Source organism: Pinus tabuliformis, chromosome 6, assembly GCF_031772625.1.
Source record: "Pinus tabuliformis cultivar Carrire ecotype Pingquan chromosome 6, CPIR1, whole genome shotgun sequence".
NCBI classification, from domain to species: Eukaryota; Viridiplantae; Streptophyta; class Pinopsida; order Pinales; family Pinaceae; genus Pinus; species Pinus tabuliformis.
The window spans coordinates 871622959-871649916 of NC_142292.1; the positions used below are offsets into that span (position 1 = coordinate 871622959).

Below are 26958 nucleotides of genomic sequence, written 5' to 3' on the forward strand. Positions count from 1 at the left end.
CCAATAAAAAAATAAAGCCAAAATTACTTCTTATTTCTCCTTTTTTTTCTACACCAAACCTTGTTTCCAGAACTTTAAGCCAAAATTACTTCTTATTTCTCCTTTTTTTTACCAAACCCTGTTTCCAAAACCAAATACACATTTTTACCTACAATTTTTAACTTGCACCCAAAAAAAACATATTTAACTCCTTATACCACGTAAATTCTCTTTCACCATGAAAAACTGAATTCCATACAACTCCTTTAATCTATTGCACTATATTCTTCATAAAAAATAAATTCACTTTATGGATTGGAAAATCGTTTTGGAAACATAATAATCAAACCAACGACTCACCATCGTGGATAGAATACGAGTTGAATAAAAGATCCAACTGCTTCTCAAAAGATCAAAGTGTCCACAATTTTATGCCACGGTTGAATAAAAGATCCAACTGCTTCTCAAAAGATCAAAGTGTCCACAATTTTATGCCACAAATCACACGTGTGCATCCAACAGCCTTGTTCTTTTATAATTTTTGCAAATCATTGATCCACAACATTTAATATAACCGGCAGCAATGAACCATGACCAATAAGATCTCATAGCTCTCACAGATCTAGGCCCTCTTTCTCTCAGATCTGAGGCCTCACTATATCTCCCTCTCTGGCTCTGATACCATATTAGAAAATCAGAGAGATGCACAAGAATGAAATCAAATCTTATTAATCAAACTGCTTGGACAACCAGTACATTATATAGGCACACATAGACAACTTCTAGGACAATCTAGATCCAAATAATTCGGATCACCAACTCACAACACAAACTACAAAGACACAACTCATGACAGATAGACTCAACACTAACTACAAGAATACAACTTGTGAACTCTATATGAACATATCATTTCTACATTATTCCAACACATGATCATTAGGGATAGACGCAGAGATTCAAAAGCCAATTCAGAAAAAGCCCCATATTTATGTGATCAAGGCTTCAAGTTTGGCTTAATTGATTGATAAAATTATTATGCAATCAAATCGTGGTTTTGATAGTCAATTAGAAGCGCGCATATATATATATACACGAAGCATGATTTCATTTCATGCTTTCTTCTGGGTTGGATTTGGGTCCCTTAACATCGAAGCAATATGTCCATTATAATATATAGAGAACAAGCGAGGAAGGCAACTGAAATGACATAACTATGGAGAAAGCGATAATAATACAGAACCTTCACAGCTAGAGCTGCTTTGACTCATATCTGAAGTTGAAAAGAAAGTGCAAATACAAATGTTGTGGGATGTATGAAGATTGCAGCAACGAATTCGATGGAAGCAGGTGGTTACGATTTAATGGACAATGCTGATTTTTGCACATATGGATTCACGAGATTGGCATTCTTGGCACAAAGAATTAATCATCCAACTTAATTTTCTCATTATATATCTTTGTGATTTGACGACTGTGTGTGAAATCGGTAGTTTTGTGATCGAGAGTGGGAGTGTAGATCTGTAAATTTAATTTGCTATTAAGGGTCATGGCATTTGGTCGAAGAAACAGACGCAGATTTTTTTGACAAATTGTTTCAAGTTAATGGTCATTTACGTTCTTCAGTGTGAGAGAACATATTGTTGACTTGGATATGCCTAATGTATTAGAATTGTGGAATCTTATTGTTTTTCGGTGTTTCAAGATCACTTGTTACAGGTTATTTATGCATATATGTAAATTTGTGTGTGTCAAAAAAGTCAATTGTATGATTACTAGATAACTTCAATATCTAGATAGGTTATTTATATAATTTTAAGTATTTATTTCGATTTAGGATGGAAGCATGTCCATAGAGAAATCCAGTATCACGATTAATTTTCAAAGTAGTTAAGAAGCACCAGTCCTACCAATAGATGAATGATGGCCAAACACAATTATATTTTAAATAGAGGTCAAGTGGTAGCTCGAAGTTGTTGTGGTGAAAAAAACAGAGTCTACCAGATTCGAGAGTGGGTGTAAATGTTGATGAACACTAGTCAAACAAAGATCATTATTGTTGTTGTAATGTGTTTTCAACATTTGTTACATATGAGCATTAAGAGAGTGACTTAGAAGAAATGCTTCCTTTTGTTTGTTGTTGTGAGTTCTAATTGTGAGTTATTAAGTTATTAGTTGTATTAGATCTTTTTAGTATCCATATCCACTATTATCCGATATTGAAGTTTCATATATTCTATTATATTTAATCTTTGCGAAAACAATAAAATATAAAGTTTGTGATTTGTGTGTAATAAAAATTTTTCTCTCCATTTTCAACTCTAATGTCATTTTATAAGTTGTTGAAGAACCTAATGAACAACCGAATTTTTTTTATGTTTATAGTTAACAAATTTCTAAATTATTAAAAAAATAATGAATTAATTTAATATATAAATATAGATAAGTTGTGTGTATGAGTGACCTCTATCATTTATCCTGGACTCATCATAAGAGACATAAAAATATATATAAATATGGCGGGGACTGATAATCTAATACACACAAAAATAAATATAAAAATGTTTCGAATAAACACACGAATTTGTATAAAGATATCTTTCAATGTTTTGATTTATAAGGAAAAGATGATAATTGTTGAAGGAGGTTAACACTGAGTTAAAAATAGAAAAAATAACTTTAAAAACTTGAGGAGATGGGAAGAAATCGTAAAAAAGGGAAAAAAAGAATAGTTAAAATTTTATTAATAAAATAGATTTAAAAATTATAAAATAAAATTTTGGTTTTAAAACTAAATAAAGTAGAAGTTATGAAGAATAAAAAATTTAAAGTGTTATAAATTAAATATTAATAAAAATTTTGAATTTTAAATTAAATAAATAGGAGTTATAAAGAATAAAAAAATTAAAAATTAAATAAAAAATAAGGAGGAAAAGAAAAGTTAAATGAAGAAAAAGAAAATCTAAATCGTTAACTATAGCTAACGAAATAGAGAGAGAACATGAAAGGAAGGCATATATGAGGAATGGAGACAAAATTTCTATTTCACGTTTTTTTTAGTATTTCGTTGGGCATAGCACTAATTTATTTCCTTTATTTTGAGTTTCTTGCTTTTTTTGTTTTTTTTTTTTTTTTTTCTTCATTGGGTTTTCTATGTTTATTTAATTGATTATTTTTTATGATCTTATTTATTTAGTTTTCAATCAAATTTTTTATTTAATAGCCTTTAGTTTTATCATTAATAAATTTTTATTTTTATTTTTATTTTTAATTTTTTTCTTTATTTTCTTAAAATTTTTAACTTATTTTTTTTGCTTAATGTATATTATTCCTTTTGTTATCAATTTAAATTATGATTTTGTCATTGTTACTTTTATAGAACTTCTTGTCCTTGATGATTGGTGGACTGTCCATCCAAAGTATTGGACTTTGTCACTCATACATTAAATTTTTCTTAAAAAATAATTAGCATGATAAACAATTATGAAAACTTAAATGCTAAAAACAATTAATTAGAAATTCAAACTTTAAAAAAATAGTAAAATTAAAAAATTTGTGTTATAATATTTGATTAAAAACTAAATATTTATTTAAAATTTTTACGTTTAATTTTTTATTAGTTAAACTAGAATTCTTATAAAAAAAATTATGAGAATGCATTTCATATAAAAATTCAAAAGAAATTAAAAAAAAAATGAGGTCAGAGAGAATAAGGTAGATATGGTTTTGTCTTCAAACCTTTCCTATTACATTACTAGTATTTAACTTTTATGTTCTTCTTATGGAAAAAGATAGAGTAGGAAGTGACACTCCTTCCTATAGTAGGATTGTTGTAGGAGACCAAGGCTCAAGGAAACCTTCTACCACCAATCCCACCTCTTTCATATTTATCCCTAATGGAGATGAGCCTAATAAACAACATTATGTTACTCAACTAGGGAAAAAGCAATCCAAGAACTACCTTCCAAAGATGCAATAGACCTTAAGTTTGAGGTCCACTCAAGTTGCATTGGAGCATATATTTTGTATATGAGGGATCATGCGCTCATCAAGAAATTTCTGGGAATATGGCCTTCAAAAAACACCTCTTTCACTGGGTCCAAATCTAGTGGAAACCAAAGGGCGAAATCAAGCTAGACTTGGGACTTAAGGGTTGCTTCACTATTGCCTTCACTAGCCTAGAAGATTGAACATGGGTATTTGAAAACAACCCATATTTTTTCAATTCATCTAGGTTATGTCTATGATTATAAACTGAATCTTTTGTGCCAAACAAGGAAGACTTCACAACAAATCTAATATATCTTTACATGTACTCACTATCATGAGAGTTCTAGGATAAAGAAACCCTCACCAAAATTGGTAAGGCTCCTAGCCACTTCATTAAAGTCTTCAAAGCAACTAGGCAAGCTAGTTATATCTCCTATACCCATATTTGTGTTTTATGAATATTTCTTAACCATTCCTTGGGTCCATTGATATCTATTACTAAGATGAGCTTTGGAAGTAGATGCTCGATCACGAGTGCATCCCCTTCCCCTCTCAGAGATGTCGTGAATATGGTCGCTTCTCTCACAATTGTCCCTTACTAACTACATTTGCAAACGTTGATTCACCTCTTGCTTCTAACAATTAGGGTTTCACCAAAGTGGAAAGCAGGTAAAGGAATCCTCAAACTCCTCTCCCATATCTCTGAGGAAAAGTCTACCAAGTCCAATCTTTACGACCCACTTGTGTCTCTTCAATCCTCATATCCTCCACTATCTGAGTAGCCTCTCAAAATTATTATTCAGGATTTCTCTTTCCCCCTAAACTTTGATCCATCCCCTCCTTCGCTATTTCTCCATAGCCCTTGTTAGTTAACCCTTCCCTTGTTACCATGTCGCTCCCCTCCTCCTCTATTTCTCAAATAATCTCCTTGATGACACTTTCCTCGGTGATGGAAGGGTCAAATAAGGTCTCAGACCAAAGTGAATATATGGATCTCGATTCGCTCAACCTATTGAAACTAGCTAAATCATGGAAGGGAAGAGTCCCCTTCTCTCTCCCAAAACATCAAGTACATCTGCTCAATCGCACATATCTCAAATCCCACCATGCAACCTTGTAGTTGAACTTTGGAGGTTCCAATATAGACTCACTTGGTGTCCAAACACACTCCATGAAGGACTCGATCAAATCTCATAGGGATGAAAAAAAACGCAACAAGAAAAGTAATATGCAGCTCTTAGATTAATTGTGGAAATGTTCGTCAACCACAGGATAATTATAAAAATCACAAAAGCATTTTGGACCTCCAATAAATCCCCAACATGAAAATTAGCTTATGGAATATAAGGCGCACTGCTAAAGCCAACAAATATGCCAACTAGGTTGTTGCCACTCACTCAAATTATTTTGCTAAAAAAAAATTATGATCATATCATATTGCTCTTTTGTTCTTAATGCGTATCACGCCAACTATTCATGTTTTACATATTAATTTATGATTTTCCTAATACTCTACCTCCAACATATCTAAAAAAAATATACTTTTTAATTTAGAAAAATTTCTTAACTTAAAATTTTCAATATTATTGTGTAAAATACAATTTAAAAAAATTCAAAAAAAAAAAACAATCCAAAAGAAATTAATATTACAGCATATGAAAAAAATTAAAACATCCCACCGCTGGTTTTACTTCATAATGAAATAGAAGCATCCCACATCGTCATCTAATTTTCATTACTTAATAATTTTCATATAATGAAATAGAAGCATCCCACATCGTCATCTAATTTTCATTACTTAATAATTTTCATAAAACATAACATCCGGAAAGATCCAATAGTCGATGTACTCATTCATATAATTTTCATTACTTAATATTTTTCATAAAACATAACATACGGAAACATCCAATAGTCAATGTACTCATTCATATATCTGGAGGTCAAATTCGAGGAGTACCCGACTCGAAAAATACACCAGCAGATGATGCAAATAATCATAAGACAGATTGGTTTTCCAATTCATATAATCTATCTAACAGCGAAATCGAAACAAAGGAGTTATCAAAAGAGTGACGAAAAGGAAATTCCTTTTCGTTATCAAAATGAGTTATTTTTTTTTGTGATTTTTTAGATTTTTTTGGTGAATTTGGTGAAAAATTTAAAATGAAATTTTAATTTGTGTTATTTAAATTGATTTTTTTTATTGTATATATAGATTTAACAGGTTCCTAGAGCACATAAATTGTGTATAAATTATTTATCAAATTTATGATTTCAATAAATTCTTGTCAAATTTAAAAAAATTAAAGTGTTCCAATATGTTCTCCCAAACTCTAGGGATTTACGAAATAATCTTTTGTGATCAACACTAACAGGAACTTTGTATTACCTTTTATGTCGACAGATTAGTTTGGCGTCGCACTGTCTAATCATGCGATCGACGGAAAACAAAACCTGGACGGAGAAACCATGTTTGGCCAGTCTTCACGGAATCGCTTGACGCTGAGTGCCTCGGGCAGCCGCAGTGGTCAAGATTGGCTGGCCCGTGGCAATAATCATAACGTAGATGGACTTCTGACATTGACGTCGTATAATTTATTAAACAGCAAAACCCATAGAACGGATGACCTACACGTGTCCCATTAGGGTCTTCCAGAATTCGAGGTATTTCCCCATAATCTCGTGTCAACAATATTGGCAGGATGTGCCAGTATTTGTCGTGCAATTGTCTGGGCAGCAGTGTAACTAGGTTACAATTTTGTTTAAAAAAATAATGGAAATTTTAGGAGGACTTTGAAAAGATGGGCAGAATATTTTTTTTTTTTGTAAATTTTAGTTATAGTTGTGAAGTTTTAGGATTTTGAGTGTCTCAAAATTATTGATAGCTTTAAATCTATTTTTATTATAATAAAAATATAAAATTCACATTGCGAAGATTGAATTTCTTAATTTTTTTACAAAAACCCAGAATTTTATCATCTTAATGATTCTAGTGAAATTGTGACTTCAGTAGACAACGTCATTGTCTACTCTTCTTAGCAATGGAAAAAAAAACATGATGAACGAAGCCATGAATCTTGAAGTTTGAAGTTTGTCCACTCGATAATGTCAACAATTGCATATGGAAGACATGAATTGGCAAACAACACATGAGGAGCTCACAGGTGCGTATCACCAGGAGCTCCTACAAGCAAATATGCCGCTTAGGCTTCACATTAAACTTTAATAATAAATAGATACACATTGTTAGGGATAGTAAATCAAATCCCTAAATGATAGGAACTGAATATCCAATAAAAGCGTAACAATCACCTAATCTCCATTAATTTTAAAAGATAAGATATTCCAATCCCTACTCCTTTACCAAAACGTCCTTGATCGTAGTAGATAATTGAAAATTAAGGCGCAATTTAATTAAGGAGAAAATTTCCCCACAATTTATCTTCTACACTTGCTGTACAATACTTGAATACCCTCAACAAAGGATGCATAAGGACTTAAAAGGTAATGGCAACTTCGCATGGTTTGAAATTAGGACTGTTTTATCCTCCATCACGGGCACTGTGCAACATGTGAATTCTCCAGCTCAGCCATGTGAATTGGCTTCAAGCCTAAAGTAAGTCACCTTAGAGTATTTGGTTGTAAAGCTTTTGCGCATGTTCCCAAAGAGAACAGGAAGAAGTTAGATTCAAAGGCCATTAAATGTACCTTCATTGGATACTACAGTGGGTATAAGGCTTATAAAATGTTTGATCCTTCTACTTACAAGGTGTTTGTTAGTAGAGACGTAGTATTCCATGAACAAGTTGCTGATGAAAATCCTGTTCAAAACAATGAAGAATGGCATGTACCCTTACTTTCAGAGGAGGATAGTGAAACAGGGATCAGTGAGAAATAGCAACAGCAGCAGGAACAATAGCAGCAGGAACAGGAGGATAAAGAGGAAGAAATCGAGTTCAGTCCACAAAGAGAAGAACACCGCAGAATAATTGAACCCCCACCGCTTAGGAGATCTAGCAGGCTGAAACAGTTACCAGCTCGATATAGGGATTGTGCGCTCATCACTGGTATATTAAACATTGCAGAACCTTCTAATTTTTATGAAGCTAGTAAGAGTTCTGAATGGAAGGAAGCAATGAAAGAGGAATATGAATCTATTATTAAGAACAATACTTGGGATCTAGTAAAGCTTCCTAATGATAAACAACCCATAGGTTGCAGATGGTTATTTAAGTTGAAATTTAAAGCAGATGGGTATATTGATACGCATAAAGCAAGGTTGGTGGCAAAGGGGTATTCCTAGAAAGAAGGTATTGATTTTGAGGAAACATTTGCCCCTGTTGCAAAACTAAATATCATTAGACTAATTATTGCTTTAGCCACTAAGCATCATTGGAAAATACATCAATTAGATGTTAAATCTGCTTTCTTAAATGGTGATTTAAAAGAAAAGTATACTTAGTCAAAAATTTGAAGTGAAATTTTGATTTGTGTTATTTAAATTGATTTTTTTTTATTGTATATATAGATTTAACAGGCTCCTAGAGCACATAAATTATGTATAAATTATCTATCAAATTTTTTATTTCAATAAATTCCTATCAAATTAAAAAAAAATTAAAAAAAAAACTCACTAACATATTCCATTATGTTCTCCCAAACTCTAGGGATTTACGAAATAATCTTCTGTGATCAACACTAACAGGAACTTTGTATTACCTTTTATGTCGACAGATTAGTTTGGCGTCGCACAGTCTAATCATGCGATCAACGGGAAACAAAACCTGGAAGGAGAAACCATGATTATTGAAGTTTGGCCAGTCTTCACGGAATCGCTTGACGCTGAGTGCCTCGAGCAGCCGCAGAGGTCAAGATTGGCTAGCCCGTGGCAATAATCATAACGTAGATGGACTTCTGACATTGACGTCGTATAATTTATTAAACAACAAAATCCATAGAACGGATGACCTACACGTGTCCCATTAGGGTCTTCTAGAATTCAAGGTATTTCCCCATAATCTTGTGTCAACAATATTGGCAGGATGTGCCAGGTTTTGTCGTGCAAATGTCTGGGTAGCAGCGTAACTAGGTTACAATTTTGTTTAAAAAAATAATGGAAATTTTAGGAGGACTTTGAAAAGATTGGGCAGAATATTTTTTTTTGTACATTTTAGTTATAGTTGTGAAGTTTTAGGATTTTGAGTGTCTCAAAATTATTGATAGCTTTAAATATATTTTTATTATAATAAAAATATAAAATTCACATTGCGAAGATTGAATTTCTTATTTTTTTTTTCACTCACTAGAATTTCACTATCAAAATAAAATTGTGTATGATAGGCACGTTTCCAAAATTAAATTTTATAATTTTTTTTCAAAAACCCAGAATTTTATCATCTTAATGATTCTAGTGAAATTGTGACTTCAGTAGACAACGCCATTATCTACTCTTCTTAGCAATGGAAAACAAAACATGATGAATGAAGCCATGAATCTTGAAGTTTGAAGTTTGTCCAGTCGATAATGTCAACAGTGGCATATGGAAGACATGAATTGGCAGACAACACATGAGGAGCTCACAGGTGCAGATCACCAAGAGCTCCTACAAGCAAATATGCCGCTTAGGCTTCACATTAAACTCCAATAATAAATAGATACACATTGTTAGGGATATTAAATCAAATCCCTAAATGACAGGAACTGAATATCCAAGAAAAGCACAATCATAACTACGTAACAATAATCACCTAATCTCCATTAATTCTAACACTCCCCCTTAATGGAGAAGGGTTCTTAAACACACCTAATATGTCCCTAAACAAATCAAACTTCAGTTTTCCCAGAGGCTTAGTAAATATATAAGCCATATTATCACAAGAATTACAATATTCAACACAAATCTCTTTGGACTGCACCTTCTCCCTGACAAAATGAAATTGAGTGTCTATGTGTTTAATGTTTTTATGAAACACAGGGTTATAAGCCAGTTTGATAGAACTTTGACTATCGCAATTGATAGCCGTAGCTTCTGTCTATTCTTCTCCTGCATCTTGGGGAAGTCTACACAACCAAACTGCCTCACATGCTGCTGCACACATAGCTTGATATTCTGCTTCTGCTGAGGATAAGGCAACAGTATGTTGCTTCTTGCTGCACCAAGAGATGACCCCGGACCCAATGCTGAAGGCGTAACCTGTAATTGATCTTCTATTATCTAAATTTCCTGCCCAATCAGAGTCTGTATAACCTGTCAAATTAACATCAAATGAGTCAAAATACAAAATAGCAAAGTCCGAAATTCCTTGCAGATACCTCAACACTCCTTTTGCTGCAATCCAATAGTTCTCATGAGGTCGAGTCACGAACTAACTCAAAACACTCGTTGCATAGGTTAAATCTGGTCTCCTTGTAGTCAAATAAATAAGACTACCAACCAACTGTCTATACAATGTTGCATCTGCATATTTCAAACCATCATTCACCTGAAGTTTGTTGTTCTGCTGTAAAGCCACAAATGCAGCCTTGCACTCATCCATTTTGAATTTAGTCAACAAACTCTTAGCATACTTACCCTGGGACAAGAAAGTTTGGCTTGAATCTCTCCAAACTTCTAGACCCAAACAGTAATGCATTTCTCGAAGGTCCTTCATCTCAAATTTCTATGATAACTGTTGCCTGATTTCTTCAATGAGATTGTCTGCACTCCCTGTCATGATCAGATCATCTACATATAAAGAAATCAACACTATCTGTCCCTCATCATTAAACACAATATACAAATTGGGATCATTTTTGCTCCGTTTATAACCATGCATGAGGAAAAATGAGTCAATTTTTTCGTACCAGCATCTAGGAGCCTGCTTTAAACCATGTATTTTCCAACGATGCTTAGTGGCTAAAGCAATAATTAGTCTAATGGCATTTAGTTTTGCAACAAGCACAAATGTTTCTTCGAAATCAATACCTTCTTTCTGGGAATACCCCTTTGCCAACAACCTTGCCTTATGCGCATCAATATACCCATCTGCTTTAAATTTCAACTTAAATAACCATCTACAACCTATGGGTTGTTTATCATTAGGAAGCTTTACTAGATCCCAAGTATTGTTCTTAATAATAGATTCCTATTCCTCTTTCATTGCTTCCTTCCATTCAGAACTCTTACTAGCTTCATAAAAATTAGAAGGTTCTACAATGTTTAACATACTAGTCATGAGCGCACAATCCCTACATCGAGCTGGTGACTGTTTCGGCCTACTAGATCTCTGAGCGGTGGGGGTTCAATTATTCTGCTGTGTTCTTCTCTTTATGGACTGAACTCGTTTTCTTCCTCTTTATCCTGCTGCTGCTGCTCCTGTTCCTGTTCCTGTTGTTCCTACTGCTGTTGCTATTGCTGACTGATCCCTGTTTCACTATCCTCCTCTGAAAGTAAGGGTAGATGCCATTCTTCATTGTTTTGAACATGATTTTCATCATCAACCTGTTCATGGAATACTACGTCTCTACTAACAAACATCTTGTAAGTAGAAGGATCAAACATTTTATAAGCCTTATACTCACTGTAGTATCCGATGAAGGTACATTTAATGGCCTTTGAATCTAACTTCTTCTTGTTCTCTTTGGGAACATGCGCAAAAGCTTTACAACCAAATACTATAAGGTGACTTACTGCATGGGAAAAAATGCAAAGGGTGTAGAAGTGTGAAAGGATAACCTACGAAAATGCATTGGTGTGTATATTTTTGAATTCTTTGTCTTCTTAAAAAAAAATTAAGTATAATGTTTTTTTCATTATATTTTAAATATAAAATTATGAAATTATGGAAAGCTTTAGGGTTAATATATGTAGATGGGTTAATTTGTAGTCTTGTTCTCAAGATAAAAAATTACCAATATCTAATTATTTTAAAAATGATTCTTCAAATTTTATAGGATAAAATTCTTTAACCTTAAAAATTGTCAAAATTTTAAAGATATTGTATAAAATTACTAGAAATTTTAATATTTTTATAAAAATATTACTATATATTTTACAATTTACATATTGAAAACTAGTAAAATATTTTTATTTATTTCAATTTCATTTATTATTATTATTATATCTTCCCTTTTATTTTGTATGATTTACTCCATGATTTTCGTAAATAATTTCATTGTTAGTTTTAAACCTTTCCATGTGTTGCAAAATGCTACTATATGGGGATTGCACACCAACATAGAGTTAAGAGAGAATACATCAGAACACATTATTGAGTTGGACCCAAATGCTGTTGCACCCTACGTTGTACTGCCAAATATGTATGCAAAAACTGATAGGTGGGATGAAATTGACAAGGTGCAGAAGAAGATGAAAGAGAATATGGTAGAAAATAACACTTGTTGTAGTCAATAAAGAGATTTATGCATTCCTTTCTGAGACATGTCATGCAAAGAAACCTAAAACATTTATTCAAAGTTGGCTAAATTGTGTTGACAAGTCAAGGTTGCAAAGTTTTCCCAGACATAAGGCTTGTGCTAAATGATATTGGATGGTAGGAACAAACCTTCTGTATTGATGTTGAATGACAGTTTCAAACCTTCTGCCACTACAATGAAAACTGGATCCTTCAATTTTATTTTACCAAAATGCCTGCTGCATAAGAGAGTAAGTGGCAGAAGGCCATATTGAGTTGGATCACAATGATGCCACACCTTCATAAGTGGGCAGGTGGTATGGCATCGACAAGATGTAGAAGAAGATGAAAGGCAATAGGGTAAAAAGAACCCTAGATTGAGGTCAATGAAGAGGTTTACGGATTCCTTTTTGAGACAGGTCACACCAAAAAACCTAAAACATTCATGCAGATTTGGTTAAAATTGTTCTGTTTCAACAAATGCAAGCAACAAGTTTGAAACCAAACTTAAATGCCGTCGCTAGTGTTTTATCTGCTTGTGCTAACTTGAAATCTATAGACAGAGGCATGATCATCCATGCAAAGATAATTAAGAATGGATTTCTGTCTGATGTCTTCGTTAATAGTGCCCTTGTTGACATGTATGCAAAATGTGACAACATAGAAAATGACGAAGCTATTTTGACCGAATGCTTGAAAGAAATATTTATCCTAGAAAACAATGATGAGAGCGTACTTACAAAATGGAAATAGTGACGAGGACTTAAGCTTTTTTGACAAATGCAAGTGGTGGGTTTGAAGCCAAATGCAAATACTTTTTCCAGCACCCTCCCAGCATGTCCCAACATCGCAGCTTTGGATCAGGGCAAGGAAATCCATGTGGAAATAATAAAATGCAAATTTCAGTCTGATGTATTTATTGCAAATGCCCTTGTAGACATGTTTGCAAATGCGTCAACATAAATAAGGCACGATCTTTGTTTGACAATATCCATCTTTGTTTGACAATATCCATCAACGAGACATGGTTTCATGGAATGCAATGATTTCAGGATATGCAATGCATGGTTGTTCCAAGGAGTCCCTTGCTCTCTTAGAAGAAATGCAGCAGTCAAATATAATTCTTGATCATTTCACTTTAATTTATGTTTTATTTGCATGCTGCCATGCAGGCTTTGTGGATGAAGGTAGGCAATACTTTGATAATTTGAGGCAACACTATCACATTACACCTATAATGGAGCACTATGGTTGCATGGCCGAGTTGGGCACCTGGATGAGGCACATGACTTTATTAACATAATATCAATAAATAAAAATGCTACTATATGGGGAATCCTTCTCAGTGCTTGTAGACACCACACCAACATAGAGTTAAGAGAGTATGCATCAGAGCGCATTATTAAGTTGGACCCAAATGATGTTGCACCCTACATTGTACTACCAAATACGTATGCAAAAACTGACAGATGAGATGAGATCGACAATGTCCAGAAGAAGATGAAAGAGAATAAGGTAGAAAAAAACCCTGGCTGTAGTCAGTAAAGGGATTTATGCATTCCTTTCTGAGACAGGTCATGCAAAAAAGCCTAAAAAATTTATTCAAAGTTGGCTAAATTGTGTTGACAAGTCAAGGCTGCAAGGATTTCCTAGACATAAGGCTTGTGCTGAATGATGTTGGATGGTAGGAACAATGCTTCTGTATTGATGTTGAATGACGGTTGCAAACCTTCTGCCACTACAGTGAAAACTGGATCCTTCAATTTTATTCTACCAAAATGTTCGCTGCATAAGAGAGTAAGTGGTAGAAGGCGTTATTGAGTTGGATCACGATGATGCCACACCTTCATAAGTAGGCAAGTGGTATGGCATCGACAAGATGTAGAAGAAGATTAAAGGCAATAGGGTAAAAAGAACCCTGGATTAAGGTCAATGAAGAGGTTTATGGATTGCTTTTTGAGACAGGGAACACCTGAAAACCTAAAAAATTCATGCAGATTTGGTTAAAATTGTTATGTTTCAACAAATGCAAGTAGCAGGTTTGAAACCAAACTTAAATACAGTCGTTAGTGTTTTATCTGCTTGTGCCAACATGACAACTATAGACGAAGGCATGATGATCCATGCAAAGATAATTAAGAATGGATTTTTGTCTGATGTCTTTGTTAATAGTGCCCTTGTTGACATGTATTCAAAATGTGACAACATAGAAAATGACGAAGTTGTTTTGACCGAATGCCTCAAAGAAATATTGTATCTTGGACAACAATGATGAGAGCGTATGTACAGAATGGAGACAATGATGAGACCTTGAAGCTTTTTCGACAAATGCAAGTGGTGGGTTTGAAGCCAAACGCAAATACTTTTTCCAACACCCTCCCAGCATGTGCCAACTTGGCAGCTTTGGATTAGGGCAAGGAAATCCATGTGGAAATAATAAAAAGCAAATTTCAGTCTGATTTATTTATTGCAATTGCCCTTGTATACATGTTTGCAAATGCGGCAGCATAAAGAAGGCATGATCTTCGTTTGACAATATCCATCTTTTTCTGAAAATATCCATCAACGAGATGTGGTTTCATGGAATGAAATGATTTTAGGATATGCAATGCATGGTTGTTCCAAGGAGTCCCTTGGTCTTTTAGAAGAAATACAACAGTCAAATATAATTCCTAATCATTTCACTTTAATTTCCATTTTATTTCCATGCTTCCATGGAGGCTTAGTGGAGGAAGGTAGGCAATACATTGATAATTTGAGGCAACATTATCACATTACACCTTCAATGGAGCACTATGGTTGCATGGCCGACCTTCTTGGCCGAGTTGGGCACCTAGATGTGGCACATGATTTTTTAGTAGAATGTCAATAAAGCAAAATGCTACTATATGGGTATCCCTTCTCACTGCTTGTAGACTCCACACCAACATAGAGTTAAGAGAGTACACATCAGAACACATTATTGAGTTGGACCCAAATGATGTTTCACCCTACATTATACTGCCAAATATGTATGCAACAACTAACAGGTGGGATGACATTGACAAGGTGCAGAAGAAGATGAAAGAGAATAAGGTAGAAAAAAACCCTGGCTGTAGTCAATAAAGAGACTTATGCATTCTTTTTGAGACAAGTCATGCAAAGAAACCCAAAACATTTATTCAAAGTTGGCTAAATTGTGTTGACAAGTCAAGGCTGCAAAGTTTTCCCAGACATAAGGCTTGTGCTAAATGATATTGGATAGTAGGAACAAACCTTTTGTATTGATGTTGAATGATGATTCCAAACCTTCTACCACTACAATGAGAACTGGATCCTTCAATTTTATTCTACCAAAATGTTTGTTGCATAAGAGAGTAAGTGGCAGAAGGCCTTATTGAGTTGGATCACAATGATGCCACACCTTCATAAGTGGGCAGGTGGTATGCCATCGACAAGATGCAGAAGAAGATGAAAGGCAATAGGGTAAAAATAACCCTGGATTAAGGTCAATTAAGAGGTTTACAGATTCCTTTTTGAGACAGGTCACACCAAAAAACCTAAAACATCCATTCAGATTTGGTTAAAATTGTTCTGTTTCAACAAATGCAAGCAGCAGGTTTGAAACCGAACTTAAATACCGTCACTAGTGTTTTATCTGCTTGTGCTAACATGACAGCTATAGACGAAGGCATGATCATTCAGGCAAAGATAATTAAGAATGGATTTATGTCTGATGTATTTGTTAATAGTGCCCTTGTTGACATGAATGCAAAATGTGACAACATAGAAAATGACGAAGTTGTTTTGATCGAATGTCTGAAAGAAATATTTTATCCTAGACAACAATGATGAGAGCATACATATAGAATGGGGACAGTGATGAGGCCTTGAAGCTTTTTCGACAAATGCAAGTGGTGGGTTTGAAACCAAACACAAATACGTTTTCCAGCACCCTTCCAGCATGTGCCAACTTGGCAGCTTTGGATCAAGGCAAGGAAATCCATGTGGAAATAATAAAATGCAAATTTCAGTCTGATGTATTTATTGCAAATGCCCTTGTGGACATGTTTGCTAATGTGGCAACATAAAGAAGGCACAATCTTTGTTTGACAATATCCATCAACGAGATGTGGTTTCATGGAATGTAATGATTCCAGGATATGCGATGCATGGTTGTTCCAAGGAGTCCCTTTCTCTCTTAGAAGAAATGCAGCAGTCAAATATAATTCCTGATCATTTCATTTTAATTTCTGTTTTATTTGCATGCTACCATGGAGGCTTAGTGGAGGAAGGTAGGCAATACTTTGATAATTTGAGGCAACATTATCACATTACACCTAAAATGGAGCACTATGGCTGAATGGCCGACCTTCTTGGCCGAGTTGGGCACCTGGATGAGGCACATGACTTTATTAACAGAATGTCAATAAAGAAAAATGCTACTATATGGGGATCCCTTCTCAGTGCTTGTAGACTCCACACCAACATATATTTAAGAGAGTATACATCAGAACGCATTATTGAGTTGGACCCAAATGATGTTTCACCCTACATTGTGCTGCCAAATATGTATGCAAAAACGGACAGGTGGGATGACATCGACAAGGTGCAGAAGAATATGGAAGAGAATAAGGTAGAAAGGAACCTTGGCTATAGTCAATAAAGAGATTTATGCATTCCTTTCTGAGACAAGTCATGCAAAGAAACCCAAAACATTTATTCATAGTTGGCTAAATTGTGTTGACAAGTCAAGGCTGCAAGGTTTTCCCAGACATAAGTCTTGTGCTGAATGATGTTGGATGGTAGGAACAAACCTTTTGTATTGATGTTGAATGACGGTTGCAAACCTTCTGCCACCACAGTGAAAACTGGATCCTTCAATTTTATTCTACTTAATGTCTGCTGCATAAGAGAGTAAGTGGTAGAAGGCCTTATTGAGTTGGATTACAATGATGCCACACCCACGCCACACCTTCATAAGTGGGCAGGTGGTATGGCATCGAAAACATGCAGAAGAAGATGAAAGGAAATAGGGTAAAAAGAACCCTGGATTGAGGTCAATGAAGAGATTTACAAATTCCTTTTTGAGACAGGTCGCACCTAAAAACCTAAAACATTCATGCAGATTTGGTCAAAATTTTTCTGTTTCAACAAATGCAAGCAGCTGGTTTGAAACCAAACTTAAATACCGTCCTTAGTGTTTTATCTGCTTGTGCTAACTTGACAACTATAGACGAAGGCATGATGATCCATGCAAAGATAATTAAGAATGGATTTATGTCTGATGTATTTGTTAATTGTGCCCTTGTTGACATGTATGCAAAATGTGACACCATAGAAAATGATGAAGTTGTTTTGACTGAAAATTAAGAATGGATTTTTGTCTAATGTCTTTGTTAAGAGTGCCCTTGTTGACATGTATGCAAAATGTGACAGCAAAGAAAATGACGAAGTTGTTTTGACCGAATGCCTGAATGGACAACAATGATGAGAGCGTACATACAAAATGGACACAGTGATGAGGCCTTGAAGCTTTTTCGACAAATGCAAGTGGTGGGTTTGATGCCAAACGCAAATACATTTTCCAGCACCCTCCGAGCATGTGCCAACAAAGATCATCGACTTCCCTTTCTTTAGAAGATGGAGAGCATGCAACAGCCTTGATATCATAGTCCTTCCCAAGGCTTTTCTCAAGAGATCTTGCTTTACAGGAAAGCCCCACAAATCATAGGTTTTTTAATTGTTTCCTATTCAAGACTACTAGAAGCCCGACATGCTTTTACCAACATTCGTATTGGAGTTGTTTTGGTGTCAAACTCTTCAAGAACTCCCAGGAAACCTCCCAATCTGAGTTCACTATAAATATCCATCCCCCTCTCGTAATTTTTTCACCTTTTCTAAAGGAAACCTCCAATATTTGAGGTGACTTTGACAAAACAAAATACACCATCCCCCTATAAAGTTTATCCAAGAATGATACCAATCAGAGGTAGTTGACAGCTTGGGGGCTTGACATATAGGGGTGCCTATACCTTACCCTTCATGGGTTTAGCTTAGGGAATAGTGTTGTTTATGCTTTGCTTCTTGAAATATAGGTTGAGGGTCAAGGTTTGGAGTCACAGAAATGATGATCATGGTGATGGGCTGGCTATGGCATTTTTTCCCTTCTGTACAAGAAAAAACAAAAAGAACAGAATAGTTTATTTTAGTCTCTCCCTTACTCACAGGAATACTCCTTTTCCCTTTTCAAACAACTAAAACATGTTTACACAAATGTCGAGTGCTGAGAGGATGCAATAACAATATTTTCATGTCTAAGTCTTTGTATTCTGAAAATCCATTCCCTCTTTATTAGCCTACAAAATATGTCAGTACTTAGTGTTCAGGTATGCTGGGTACAGAGTGAAAATTACTCTCTAATCTCTATTTACAAATTTGATGCCCCTTTTATTTGATATGTATTTTTTGGTTAAATACAACTTGTGCATGAAAACCAAGCTTCCGTTAGTGTACTTGTGTATCAGAAAGTTTGAGGTAGTTTTTGCTTGAAACTGGTTTATTTCTTTAAGTACACGGGACACAAGTTGGCTGAATTCAATGAATCTCTATGGATTGGTACTGGCTTATTCTTGGAAACCCTGTTTAATCAGGAAAGCAATCCACTGCTACTTTCTATTCCCATGTGACAGTTGTTCCTCAATTTATGCGTTACGACATTTACTTTGCAACATTTAGTGCAAACGTTAGTTAATCTTTGTGAGATCAATAAAATATGAAGTTTGTGATTTGTGTGTAATAAAGTTTTCTCTCTATTTTTAACTTTAATGTCATTTTATAAATTGTTAAAAAAATAATGAATAACCAAATATAGTTAGCAAATTTTCAAATTATCAAAAAAAAAATAATTAGTTATATATATAATAAATTAGTTATTTTTATAGATAAGTTGTATATATGAGTCATTTATTCTGGACATTCCACTCATCATAAGAGACATCAAAATATATATAAATATGCCTTACTCTGCTGATCATCACATACACACAAAAACAAAAACAAAAACAAAAAAACAACACAAGAATTTGTATAAAGATATCTTTCCAAGTTTTGATTTATAAGGAAAGGATGATAATTGTTGAAGGAGGAGGTAACCACTTGAGTTAAAAATAAAAAAAATTAAGTTAAAAAACTTGAGGAGATGGGAATAGATTTAGAAATTATAAAATAAAATTTTGGTTTAAAAACTAAATAAATTAGAGAAATAATATTTTGTTTAAATGTTATCAGTTAAATAATAATAAAATATTAATAAAAAATTTGAATTTTAGATTAAATAAATACGAGTTATAAAAAAATAAAAAATAATTAAAAAGAAAAGAAAAGTTAAATGAAGAAAAAGAAAATCTAAATCGTTAACCAAAGTGCGAAATAGAGAAAACAGGAAAGGAATCCATACATGAGGAATGGAGACGAAATTTGTATCCTATATATATTAATATTCTTTTGGCTATATATTAACTTATTTCTTCTATGAGAACAGGAAAGGAAGCCATATATAAGGAATGGAGACCAGTTTTTTTTTTAATATTTCTTTGGCCAGAGCACCAACTTAATTTATTTTCTGTTTCTTGATTTTCTTTTTTTTATTTTATTTTTTTCCTAATTTTGTTCTTTATGTTTATTTAATTGATTATTTTTTATGATCTCTAACTTTTTTAGTTTTCAATCCAATTTTATCATTAATAATTTTTATTTTTCATAATTTTGTTTTAAATTTTGTTCCCTATTTTCTTAAAATTTTTAATTATATTTCTTTTTCTCAATGATTATTATCTTTTTATTACCAATTTAAATCATGATTTTCTGATTGGTATTTTTATACAACTTTTGTCCTTATTGATTGATGGACTATCCACCTAAAACATTGGACCTTGTCACTCATACATTAAATCTTTCTTAAAAATAATTAGCACTATAAACAGTTATAAAAACTTAAATGATAAAAAAAATAAGTAAAAATTCAAACTTTTTAAAAAATAATAAAATTAAAAATTTTATATTATAATTTTTCATTAAAAACTAAATATGTATTTAAAATATTTACATTTATTAGTTTAACTAGAATTCTTATAAATAAATATGAGAATTAATTCATATAAAAATCTAAAAAAATTAAAAAAATGAAGTAAGAGAGAATATGGTAGATATGATTTTGTCTTCAAACCTTCCCTATAACATTATTAGTGTTTAACTTTTCTCTTCTTCTTATGGAAAAAGATACACTAGGGAGTAACACTCCCTCCTATAATATGATAGGGAGTAACACTCCTTCCTATAACATGATTGTTGTAGGAGACCAAGGCTCGTGGCAACCTTCTACCACCAAGCCCACCTCTTTCAGAATTATCCCTAATGGAGATGAGGCTAATAAACAACATTATGTTACTCAACTAGGGAAAAAGAAATCCAAGAACTACCTTTCCAAAGGCTGCAATAGACCCGAAGTTTGAGGTCCACTCGATTTGCATTGGAGCATATATTTTGTATATGAGGGAACATGCACTCATCAGGAAATTTCTGGGAATATGTCCTTCAGAAAAACACCTCTTTCACTGGGTGCAAATCTAATGGAAACCCAAGGGCCAAATCAAGCTCGACTTGGGACCTAAGGGTTTCTTCACTATTGCCTTCACTAGCCTAGAAGATTGAACATGGGTATTCGAAAACAACCTATATACTTTCAATTCATCTGGGTTATGTTTATGATTATAAACTGAATTTTTTGTGCCAAACAAGGAAGACTTCACAACGACTCCGATATATCTTTATATGTACTCACTGTCGTGAGAGTTTAGGATGAAGAAACCCTCACCAAAATTGGTAACGCTCCTAGTCACTTCATTAAATTATCCAAAGCAACTAGGAAAGCCAGTTATATCTCTTATACCCACATTTTTGTTTATATGAATATTTCTGAACCATTCCTCGAGTCCATTGATATCTATTACCAAGTTGAACTTTGGAAGAAGAATGCTTGATTACGAGTCCATCCCCTTCCCCTGTCAGAGATGTCATGAATATGGTTGCTTCTATCACAATTGTCCCTTTCTAACTACATCTGCAAACATTGATTCACCTCTTGCTTCTGACAATGAGGGTTTCACCAAAGTGGAGAGCAAGTAAAGGAATCCTAAAACTCCTCTCCCATAGGCTCCCATCTTTGAGGAAAAGTCTATGAAGTCCAATCTTTACGACCTACTCACGTCTCTTCAATCCTCATATCCTCCACTATCTGAGTAGCCTCCCGAAATCATTATGCAGTACTTCTCTTCCCCCCTCAACCTTTGATCCACCCCTTCCTTCGCTAATTCTCCATAGCCCTTGTTAGTTAATCCTTCCCTCTTTACCATGTCGCTCCCATCCTCCTCTATTTCTCCACCACCCTCATTGATGATTCTTTCCTCAGTGATGGAAGTGTTAAATCAGGGCTCAGCGAAAGTGAATATATGGATCTTGATTCGCTCAACCTATTGGAACTGGCTAAACCATGGAAGGGAAAGGTCACCTTCTCTCTCCCAAAACATCAAGTACATCTTCTCAGTTGCACATATTTGAAGTCCCACTATGCAACCTTGTAGTTGAACTTTAGAGCTTTCAATACAGACTGACTTGGTGTCCAAACCCACTCCATGAAGGACTCGCAAATGTGATAGCGATGAAAAGAAACACAACAAAAAAAGTAATATGCAACTCTTAGATGAATTGTAAGAATGTTGGACAACCACGAAATAATTATAAAAATCACAGAGGCATTTTCGACATCCAATAAACCCTAACATGAAAATTAACTCATGGAATATAAAAGGCACTGCTAGAACCAACAAATATGCCAACTAGATTATTGCTACTCACTCAAATTCTTTTCCTAAAAACATTTATGATCATGTCATATTGTTCTTTTATTCCTAATGCCTATCACCCCAACTCTTCATGTTTTGTGTATTAATTTATGATTTCCCTAGTGCTCGGCTGCCTCCAACATGTCCAAAGAAAATATACTTTTTACTATAGTCGGATTTCCTTAACTTAAGATTTCTCAATATTATTATGCAAAATACAATTTAAAAAAATCTAAAGAATAAAACAAACAATCCAAAAGAAATTAATATTACAGCCTATGAAAAAGATTTAAAACATCCCATAGCAGGTTTTACTTCATAATGAAAACATAGAAACATCCCACATCGTCATCTAATTTTCATTACTTAATAATTTTCATAAAACATAACGTACGGAAACATCCAATAGTCAATGTACTCATTCGTATAACTGGCGGTCAAATTCGAGGAGTTCCCGACTCCAAAAATACACCAGCAGACGATGCAAAGAATCGTAAGGCAGATTGGCTTTCCAATATATCAAACATTATGGGATTTTTTTAGATTTTTTGGATTGGCTTTCCAATATATCAAACGTTATGGGATTCGTTATGGGATTTTTTCAGATTTTTCAATTATGGGATTTTTTAGATTTTTTGGCGTTGAAATTTGAAAAAATTTAAAGTGAAATTTTAATTTATGTTATTTAAATTAATTTTTTGATTGTATATAAATTTATTATTCTAAAAAATTTTAAAAATTTAATACATTTCAATTGGACAAAAATTACTAATCAAACTTGTTATTTAAATAAATTTTTGCTAAATTTTTAGAAAAATATCCAAAAAAATATCACTGCAACCACTCTAGGGATTTACGTCATAATCTTCTATGGTCAACACTGACAGGAACTTCGTATTACCTTTATTTCGACAGATTAGTTTGGCGTCGCACTGTCTAATCATGTGAGCAACGGAAAGCAAAACCTGGCAGGAGAAACCATGATTATTGAAGTTTGGCCACTCGACAACTTCATGGAATAGCTAGCTTGACGCTGAGTGCCTCGGCCAGCCGCAGAGGGCAAGATTGGCTGGCCCGTGGCAATAATCATAAGTGTAGTTTAACGAGGCGGAGGAGTTGTTTGGAAAGTTATGGAAATTTCAGTCATATTTAGAAAAAATCTGGCAAGGAATTTTGTAAATCCAAGTTATAATTGTTAAACTTCAAAATTTTAGGTGTACTAGACGTTTTTGATGGTGCTGAATCTATTTCCACCATAAAAAACACGATTCAAACACTGCCTCTACAATATTTTTTGAATTTTTTTTGCCCAAATTCCAGCCACTTTTGGCTGTCCCAGCAATTCCTCCACCTCGTTAGACAACTCAGAACGGATAACCTACCATCCCATTGGGTCTTCCAGAATTCGAGTTTTTCCCCATAATCTTTGTCAACAGTATTGGCAGGAGTGCCAGTTTTTGAAAAATTGGGCAAAATTTTTGGGCAATTTTTTTGAGGTGGGCAGATTTTTTTGAGGTTTTAATTATAACAGTGAAGTTTTAAGATTTTGAGTGTGTTAAAATTAATAATAGCCATGAATTTATTTCTATTATAATAAAAATATAAAATTCACATGGTTAAGATTAAATTTCCTAATTTTTTTTTCACTTCACCAGAATTTCACCATCCAAATAAAATGGTATATGATAAGCACACTTCCAGAATTAGATTTCTTAAATTTTTTTTCAAGACACAGAATTTTATTATCCTAGTAATGCTAGTGAAATTGTGTGGTCAATAGACAACGCCATTTTCTAGTCTTCTCAGCAATGGAAAACAAAACATGGTGAGCGAAGCCATGAATCTTGAAGTTTGTCCAGTCGATAAGATATTCGAATCGCGACTTCTTTACCCAAACGTCCTTAACAGTAGTAGATAATTGAAAATTAGGGCGAAAATTCGCCCGACAATTTATCTTCTACACTTACTGTACAATAATTGAATACCCTGAACAAAAGATGCATAAGAACTTAAAAGGTAATGGCAACTTCGCATGGTGCCAAATTATGACTGTTTTAGCCTCAATCACGGGGCACTGTGCAACATCTAAATTCTACATCTCAGCCAGGTATGCTTCGGCCATGTTTGCGAACACATCATCTAAATTTTTCTTATATCAATCTGGCCTTCTAGAAGGTTATGGTTTTGAAATTGAATATACAGTTTGATGGAAGGCCTCCTGAGAACTGATTTTATAGAATATAGCATGAATATGAGTTATTGTCTTTCCTATCGGTAATGCTTCTTCAGTTTTAGTACTTACGACCATCCCTACTGGAAGAAAGGCCAAATATGCACTACTGAGCAATTTTCATTTCTTAAGGTACTACTCTCTAGAGTGACTGCATCATATGGTTGTATGTATGTCTCTCCTTTTACCGTGTTCTTAGTTGATTAAAAGATAGTTTAAACGGATGCCCCTCTTGTTTCATGAATGCATGGTTCCTCCAAATGTGAGCAATTAGATTAAAAAGGAAATACAGGTTAGAGGTTCAGATTAAATCATTAAAGCTAATTAGCTTTGAAGCTAATTACACTGCAGCAAAGTAGCGTCCATAAAGTAAGAAAAGCTTAATGTTAAATAGTGTAAAAATTTAATTTGAAAAACACCTGAAATTGAACATTTCATTTACAAGTACCAATATATACATACAGGTATAAAAGAATAAAAATGCAAAGGGTGTAGAAGTGTGAAATGATAAGCTACCAAAATGCATTGGTGTGTATATTTCCGAATTCTTTGTTTTCTTAAATTTTCTTTTCAGTATAATGTCTTTTGTCATTATATTTTAAATATAAAATTATAAAAAATTTGTTTTTTCTCATTATATTTTATATATAAAATTATGGAAAACTTTAGGGTTAATATATGTAGATGGGCTAATTTGTAGGGTTGTCAAGATAGAAATTTACCAATTTCTAATTATTTAAAAAACTATTCCTCAAATTTTATAGGATAAAATTCTTTAACCTTAAAAATGGTCAAGATTTTAAAGATGTTGTATAAAATTATTAGAAATTTTAATATTTTTATAAAAATATTACCATATATTTTACAATTTGCATATTGGAAAATAGTAAAATTCCTTAAGTTTTCTAAAATAAATTTCCATACTTAAAATTTTAGTTATATAAAATATTGTTATTTACTTCAATTTCATTTAGTATTATTATTATATATCTTCCCCTTTATTTTGTATGATCTACTCCATGATTTTCGTAAATGATTTCATTGTTAGTTTTAAATGTTTCCATGTGTTGCACAAGGAATATCATGTATATCAAAGATTAATGAAATTAACCATGAGTTAGAGTTCAAATGCTATACATTGGTTCATAAATGATTTCATTGTTAGGTTTAAACCTTTCCATGTGTTGCACAAGGAATATCGTGTATATCAAAGATTAATGAAATTAACCATCAAGATAGACTTCAAACGTTATACATTGGTTTCTTGTTGACGAGATTTCCCACAAAGTTTTTTAGCAATGCTTGTAATTGATTTATTCAAGACAGTTCACCCTCATTGTTGTAATGCTAAACCATGGTAGTTTCCTTCTCTTCTAAACTGGATCCTTCAATTTTATTCTACCAAAATGTCTGCTGCATAAGAGAGTATGTGGCAGAAGGCCTTATTGATTTGGATCACAATGATTCCACACCTTCATAAGTGGGCAGGTGGTATGGCATCGACAAGATGCATAAGAAGATGAAAGGAAATAGGGTAAAAAGAACGCTAGATTGAGGTCAATGAAGAGGTTTACGGATTCCTTTTTGAGACATGTCACACCAAAAAACATAAAACATTCATGCAGATTTGGTTAAAATTGTTTGTTTCAACAAATGCAAGCAGCAGGTTTGAAACCAAACTTAAATATCGTCGCTAGTGTTTTATCTGCTTGTGCTAACTTGACAGCTATAGACGAAGGCATGATGATCCCTGCAAAGATAATTAAGAATGTATTTATGTATGATTTCTTTGTTAATAATGCCCTTGTTGACATGTATGCAAAATGTGACAGCATAGAAAATGATGAAGTTGTTTTGACTAAATGCCTTAAAGAAATATTGTATCCTGGACAACAATGATGAGAGCGTACATACATAATGGAGACAGTGATGAGGCCTTGAAGCTTTTTCGACAAATGCAAGTGGTGGGTTTGAAGCCAAACGCAAATACTTTTTCTAGCACCCTCCAAGCATGTGCCAACTTGGCAGCCTTGGATTAGGGCAAGGAAACCCATGTGGAAATAATAAAAAGCAAATTTCAGTCTGATTTATTTATTGCAATTGCCCTTGTATACATGATTGCAAATGCGCAGCATAAAGAAGGCATGATCTTCGTTTGACAATATCCATCTTTGTCTGAAAATATCCATCAACGAGATGTGGTTTCATGGAATGCAATGATTTCAGGATATGCAATGCATGATTGTTCCAAGAAGTCCCTTTCTCTCTTAGAAGAAATGCAGTAGTCAAATATAATTCTTGATCATTTCACTTTAATTTCTATTTTATTTGCATGCTGCCATGCAGGCTTAGTAGAGGAACGTAGGCAATACTTTGATAATTTGAGGCAAAATTATCACATTACACCTACAATGGAGCACTATGGCTGCATGGACGACCTTCTTGGACGAGTTGGGCATCTGGATGAGGCACATGACTTTAT

The 26958-nt window shown here is 33.7% G+C and overlaps 1 protein-coding gene across 2 annotated transcripts in view; it reads left to right on the forward strand.

The window, feature by feature from the left end:
- LOC149261656 (agamous-like MADS-box protein AGL9 homolog) overlaps nucleotides 1–26958 on the forward strand; it is a 170986-nt gene that overhangs the window by 101780 nt on the left and 42248 nt on the right. The window contains exon 2 of one of the 2 annotated variants that reach the window (XR_016248483.1): nucleotides 6377–6698. The exons of the other annotated variant lie outside the window; for it this stretch is intronic. The gene's annotated coding sequence lies outside the window, so the exon portion shown is untranslated. Of the gene's footprint in view, nucleotides 1–6376; nucleotides 6699–26958 lie in introns of those variants that run through there. 2 annotated transcript variants of the gene reach the window in all.